The 6,088-nt window shown below is 37.9% G+C and overlaps 1 non-coding gene across 1 annotated transcript; it reads right to left on the bottom strand.

Annotated features, from left to right (window-relative positions):
- Nucleotides 1-319: 319 nt before the first annotated feature.
- Nucleotides 320-422, bottom strand: LOC113600036 (small nucleolar RNA U13). The gene has a single exon (XR_003421015.1). It is a non-coding gene; the product is annotated as a small nucleolar RNA U13 (small nucleolar RNA).
- Nucleotides 423-6,088: the final 5,666 nt, after the last annotated feature.

Below are 6,088 nucleotides of genomic sequence, written 5' to 3'. Positions count from 1 at the left end.
TCATGACCTGAGCCAAAGTTGGATGCTTAACTGACTGAGCCACACAGGTGCCCCTCTATAATTTCTATAGAGCTAATATTATCACTTCTAGCTATGTGGGCCTGAAATTTTCCATGTGGAAAGCTTTTAAGTACAATTTCAATTTCTTTAACAGATATAGGGCTTTTTAAGTTATCTATTTATTTTTGTGTGAGCTATGGTAAGTTATTTCTTTCAAGGAGTTTTTCCATTTTATCTAGGTTGTGAAATTTATTGGCATAAAGTTATTACTATTCATAATAATCTATTTTTACCCCCTTTTTCTTGTTTGTTTTTTTCACATGAGATGGACAATACACTGCAGTTGTTACAAGGTTTGAAGGAGGCACATGTCACAAAACAGCATGAACATCAATTATCACACTTATGACTTACAAAAGGATCTATTTTTATTCTTAATACCTACAGAATATGTGGTGATATCAACTCTGCATTCCTGTTATTGATAATTTATCTTTTTACTTCTTTTCCTGATTAGTCTGGCTAAAGCTTAATCCATTTTACTGATTTTTCTGAAAGAACCAGCCTTTGCTTTATTTGATTCTATTGTTTTCTTCTTTTCTATTTCATTGGATTCTGCCTTGGTCTTTATTATTCCTTTTTTCTGCTTTATGTCTGATTTGCTCTTTCTTTTCTAGTTTTGTAAGGTAGAAGCTGCGATCATTGATTTGAAAGCTTTCTTTTTCTTAATATAGACATTTAGTGTTGTAGGTTTTCCCTTAAGTAATGCGTTAATCACATCTACAAATCCTGATATGTTGTTTTCATTTTCATTCAGTTGCAAATACTTTTAAAATTCCTCTTTTGATTTTTTCTTTAATCTCCCAGTTATAAAGAAAGGTATTGTTTGGTTTCCAAATACTGGGGGATTTTCCAAGGATCTTTTAGTTATTGATTTCTAATTTAATTTTTCTGTGGTCAGAGAACATAGGTTGTATGACTTAAATCCTATTGTATTTTATTGAGTCTTGTGACCCAGAATAGTTCGTTGTGCACTTGAGAAGAATGTGTATTCTGCTATTGTTAGGTGTTTTACAAAAGTCAATCAGGTCAAGTGATTAGTTTTTAAAATTTTCTATATCCATACTGATTTTCTGCATACGTGGTCTAGCAATTATTGAGTAGTGTTAAAATCTCTGACTAGGGGCGCCTGGGTGGCGCAGTCGGTTAAGCGTCCGACTTCAGCCAGGTCACGATCTCGCGGTCCGGGAGTTCGAGCCCCGCGTCAGGCTCTGGGCTGATGGCTCGGAGCCTGGAGCCTGTTTCCGATTCTGTGTCTCCCTCTCCCGTTCATGCTCTGTCTCTCTCTGTCCCAAAAAATAAATAAAAAAACGTTGAAAAAAAAAAATCTCTGACTATAATTATGGAGTCATCTATTTCTTTGTGCAGTTCTATCAGTTTTAACTTCATGTATTTTGAGGTACTGTTATTAGGTTCATAAATGTTTAAGATTGTTATTTCTCTTGATGAATTGATCCTTTATCCTTATAATGATAAAATGACCTTCTTTATCCCTGGAAATATTCTTTGGTCTGAAATGTATTTTGTTTGATTTTGAAGTAATTGATCTCATTTTCTTTCAGCTAGTGTTAGCGTGGTTTCTCTCTTTCCATCCTTTCACTTTTAACCTATTTTTACATCATCTTCATATTTAAAGTGCACTTTTTGTAGGCAGCATATAGTTGGGTCTTGCTTTTTTATTCAACCTGATAAGCTATGCCTTTTAATCAGGCTATTTACACCATTTATATTTAATTTGATTATTAATGTGGTTAGATTTGAGTATCTCCTTTTGCTATTTTTTTCTATTTGTCCCACCTGTTATTTGTTGCCCATTCCTAGTTTTCTACCTTCGTTTGGACTAATCAAGTTTCTTTTTGATATGATTTTATCTCCTTTGTTGCTTTATTAATTATAATTCTTTATTTTGATATGTTAGTGATTGCTTAAGGGTTTATAATATATATTTATCTATCATAGTCTGCCTTAAAGTGATATTATGCCTCTTCATACGTAATATAAGAACCTTACAATATATTCTTTCATTTATCCCCTCGTGGCCTATTTGATATTGTCATGCATTTTATTTTTCATTTTTCATTTTCGTTTCATTTCATTTCATTTGGGTCTTCCTTAATATTTTCTGTGACTCTACTTTTTTTAATATATACCATACAGTTATAATAACCATCTTAATGTTCTTTTCTGTTAATGCTAACATCTGTGTCAGTTCTGGATTGCTTTTCACTAATTCTTTTTCCCCCTATCAGTTGTATTTTCTTGACTTTTTGTATAGCTGGTAATCTTTGTTTGGATGCCAGGTAGGTCTGGAGCGGTGCTCATTGTAGGGCTGCTTCTCCACTACTGAGGCAAGACCTTCCTGAATACTCTACCCAGTGCCTTGTAAATTTTGAGTTTTTCCAGCCTGATTGAAATAGGCACTGTTCCTAGCCCAATGTGAATGACAAGAACGCTTCCCTCTAATCTTTACAGGTGGTTCTTTCTCTGGCCTAGGACCATTTCCTTAGATGCATACACTGATCAGAAATAGTTGAGGGAGGACTCTCTGCAGATCTGTCCAGTATTCTGTTTCTGTGAAGCTGTCTTTTTTCTGTTATTCTGTCCTGTGAGCTCTAGCTGCTTCTGTCTCCCTGGACTCTAGGGTCTGTTTTCTGAACTCAGGGAGTCTGCCAGACTCTGTCTCAACTTTCTCTTCCTTCTGCCATGCTTGGAAACTCTCAAAGTAGCAAGCTGGGGCAGTTGTAGGACTCACCTTGTCAGTTTCCTGTCTCTCAGAGATCACTGTCCTCCGTTGCTTCATATAGAGTACCTTAAAAACTGTTGTTTTAGATATTTTGTCTGGTTTTTTTTTGTTTGTTTTAGATACTTTGGGTGGGATGGTCCTTGTGTGTTCATCTTGGCCAAAAAGAGAAGTCTAGTCATTGCTTTTTTCCCCCTCTTTGAGATTTAATCCTTTCTCTTTTAACTTTTTTGGGGGAAAATATGAAGGCTTAGAAAAGTTGTAAAAATCATTCAGGGAACACCTGTATACACTTCATCTAGATTCATCAGTTGTTAACATTTTGCCACATTTGTGCACGCTTGCTTTCTCACTCTCTCTCTCACACACACACTTTAATTGAACTATGGGACAGAAATTGCAGACATCGTGATAGTTAATCATTAACTAAATCTTAAGAATAAAATCACTTTCCTATATAACAACAATACAATGATCAAATTCAGGAAAGAGTATAAGTGGAAGAAGCAGAAATTGCCTTTTAAAGATTGAGCTCAGAAAAAAATAAAATAAAATAAAATAAAGGTTGGGTTCAGGATTGGCATCCCTTGACTTTCACTCTATTCCATTTGTAAAAGCAGTGACAGGCCAGCCCATATTGATTGATTGATTGATTGATTTCAATATATGAAGTTTATTGTCAAATTGGTTTCCATACAACAGCCAGTGCTCATCCCGAAAGGTGCCCTCCTCAATACCCATCAGCCACCCTCCTCTCCCTCCCACCCCCCATCAACCCTCAGTTTGTTCTCAGTTTTTAAGAGTCTCTTATGCTTTGGCTCTCTCCCACTCTATCCTCTTTTTTTTTTTTTCCTTCCCCTCCCCCATGGGTTTCTGTTAAGTTTCTCAGGATCCACATAAGAGTGAAAACATATGGTATCTGTCTTTCTCTGACTGGCTTGTTTCACTCATTTCACTCTGCAGTTCCATCCACGTTGCTACAAAGGGCCATACTTCGTTCTTTCTCATTGCCACGTAGTACTCCATTGTGTATATAAACCACAATTTCTTTATCCATTCATCAGTTGATGGACATTTAGGCTCTTTCCATAATATGGCTATTGTTGAGAGTGCTGCTATAAACATTGGGGTCCAAGTGCCCCTACACATCAGCACTCCTGTATCCCTTGGGTAAATTCCTAGCAGTGCTATTGCTGGGTCATAGGGTAGGTCTATTTTTAATTTTTTGAGGAACCTCCACACTGTTTTCCAGAGTGGCTGCACCAATTTGCATTCCTGCCAACAGTGCAAGAGGGTTCCCGTTTCTCCACATCCTCTCCAGCATCTATAGTCTCCTGATTTGTTTATTTTGGCCACTCTGACTGGCATGAGGTGATATGTGATATCTGAGTGTGGTTTTTATTTGTATTTCCTTGATGAGGAGTCATGTTGAGCATCTTTTCATGTGCCTGTTGGCCATCCGGATGTCTTCTTTAGAGAAGTGTCTATTCATGTTTTCTGCCCATTTATTCACTGGTTTATTTGTTTTTCGGGTGTGGAGTTTGGTGAGCTCTTTATAGATTTTGGATACTAGCCCTTTGTCCGATATGTCATTTGCAAATATCTTTTCCCATTCCGTTAGGCCAGCCCAGATTTAAAAGGAGAAATATGTCCCCATTTCTCATCCAGAGGAATGTCAAAGAATTACAGGTTGTTTTAAATCTATCACATTGTACATATTCATTTCCAGTTGTCTCAATAATATACTTTGCAGCAACTTTTTTCAATCCAGAAATTCAGATGTCAAATCTCCTTAGTCTCATTGGGCTAGGAACAGTCTTTAATCTGAAACAGTTTTGTTTAATTTTTTCTTAACGCTTATTATTGAGAGACAGAGAGAGACAAAGCGTGAGCATGGGAGGAGGAGAGAGAGGGGAAGACACAGAATCTGAAGCAGGCTCCAGGCTCTGAGCTATCAGCACAGAGCCGGACGTGGGGTTCAAACTCACAAACCGTGAGATCATGACCTGAGCTGAAGTCAGATGCTTAACCGACTGAGCTACCCAGGCACCCCTGAAACAGTTGTTTTTTTTTGTGTTTTTTTTTTTGTCTTTTATGACACTGAAATATCTGAGGTGTACAGACCAGTCGTTTTGTAGACTGTCCCATAATTTGGGCTTATCTGTTTCCTTGTGATTAAATTCCAGTTCTGTATTTGGAATACAATAAAGGTGATGTCATGTTCTTAGAACACCACCTCATCTGTGATGCCAATTTGTACTACTGGTGAACTTAACTTTGAGTACTTGATTAAGGTGGTATCTGCCAGATTTCTCCAATGTACTGGCACTCTATCTCCATCATAATTGGTAAGTAATCGCCAAGGATGTTCTTTTTTTTCTTTTCCTTTAAATTAAAAAAACAAAAAACAAACAAAAGGTTTGTATTCTGTGTTAGAGAAGCCCTTAATCTATTGTGTATCAGTTCTGCTGACTGTCACTTATGTGTGACCTCCTGTGTTTCGGGATTTTGTTATTAACTTGCATTTGCATGAATCTTATGGGACTGAATCAAAGAAGCGTCCTCCAGAGTGCGGTTTTCTTTTTTTTTTTTTTTATTGCTTCTGCTTAGAACACAGGGAACTTGGTAACTCTTTAAAGCCTCATGTTTGGGTCTCCTTCTTCCAGTCCCAGATCACAGTGTCAGCAGAAACTCTCCACGTGCTCTCAAGCAAAGCCCGGTGCTCAGAGGTCAATGACCCAGTGCTGGTTCTTCCCACGGTTTGTTCCTTTTGGGTTGGGGTAATTCTTGGAGAATTTCTTAGTTTCTTGTCAGTGGTGGGTGTCCTGGAGAATCTGGCCTGCTATCCTGCCTGCCTAAGCAGAACCCAGGATGATTTTTTACTTAAATCTTTAGTATAAACATCATTCTGTCTTGACCTTCCGTAATAATATCTTTGAAGATATTAGGATTTCGAATAATTTATTCAGTTAATATTTTCAATCGTCCTGCGAAATGGGAAGGCAGGTGAATTGGTACATTACGTAGTTGAGAAAGCTGAAACCTGTCAGGTGATGTAAGGTAAGTTTACTAACCTCTGAAGCCTCAGTTTCCTGTTCTGTAAAACCAGAACCCCTTTTTGAACAAGCCAATGCTTTGTGAGCATTTACGGGGTGAATCTGGGAAGCGCCCAGCACCTAATTCAGTATTACCGGCACCAGGCTTTAGATCTTCCAAAAGACAAGATGTCCACCCCTCTTTCTCCCTCCTCGTTCTTCCACTGCCCGGGTGGGGTCCGGCCGGCTTGGG

Source organism: Acinonyx jubatus, chromosome C2 (assembly GCF_027475565.1).
Source record: "Acinonyx jubatus isolate Ajub_Pintada_27869175 chromosome C2, VMU_Ajub_asm_v1.0, whole genome shotgun sequence".
NCBI lineage: Eukaryota > Metazoa > Chordata > Mammalia > Carnivora > Felidae > Acinonyx > Acinonyx jubatus.
This window is presented reverse-complemented; position numbering and strand designations above follow the sequence as displayed.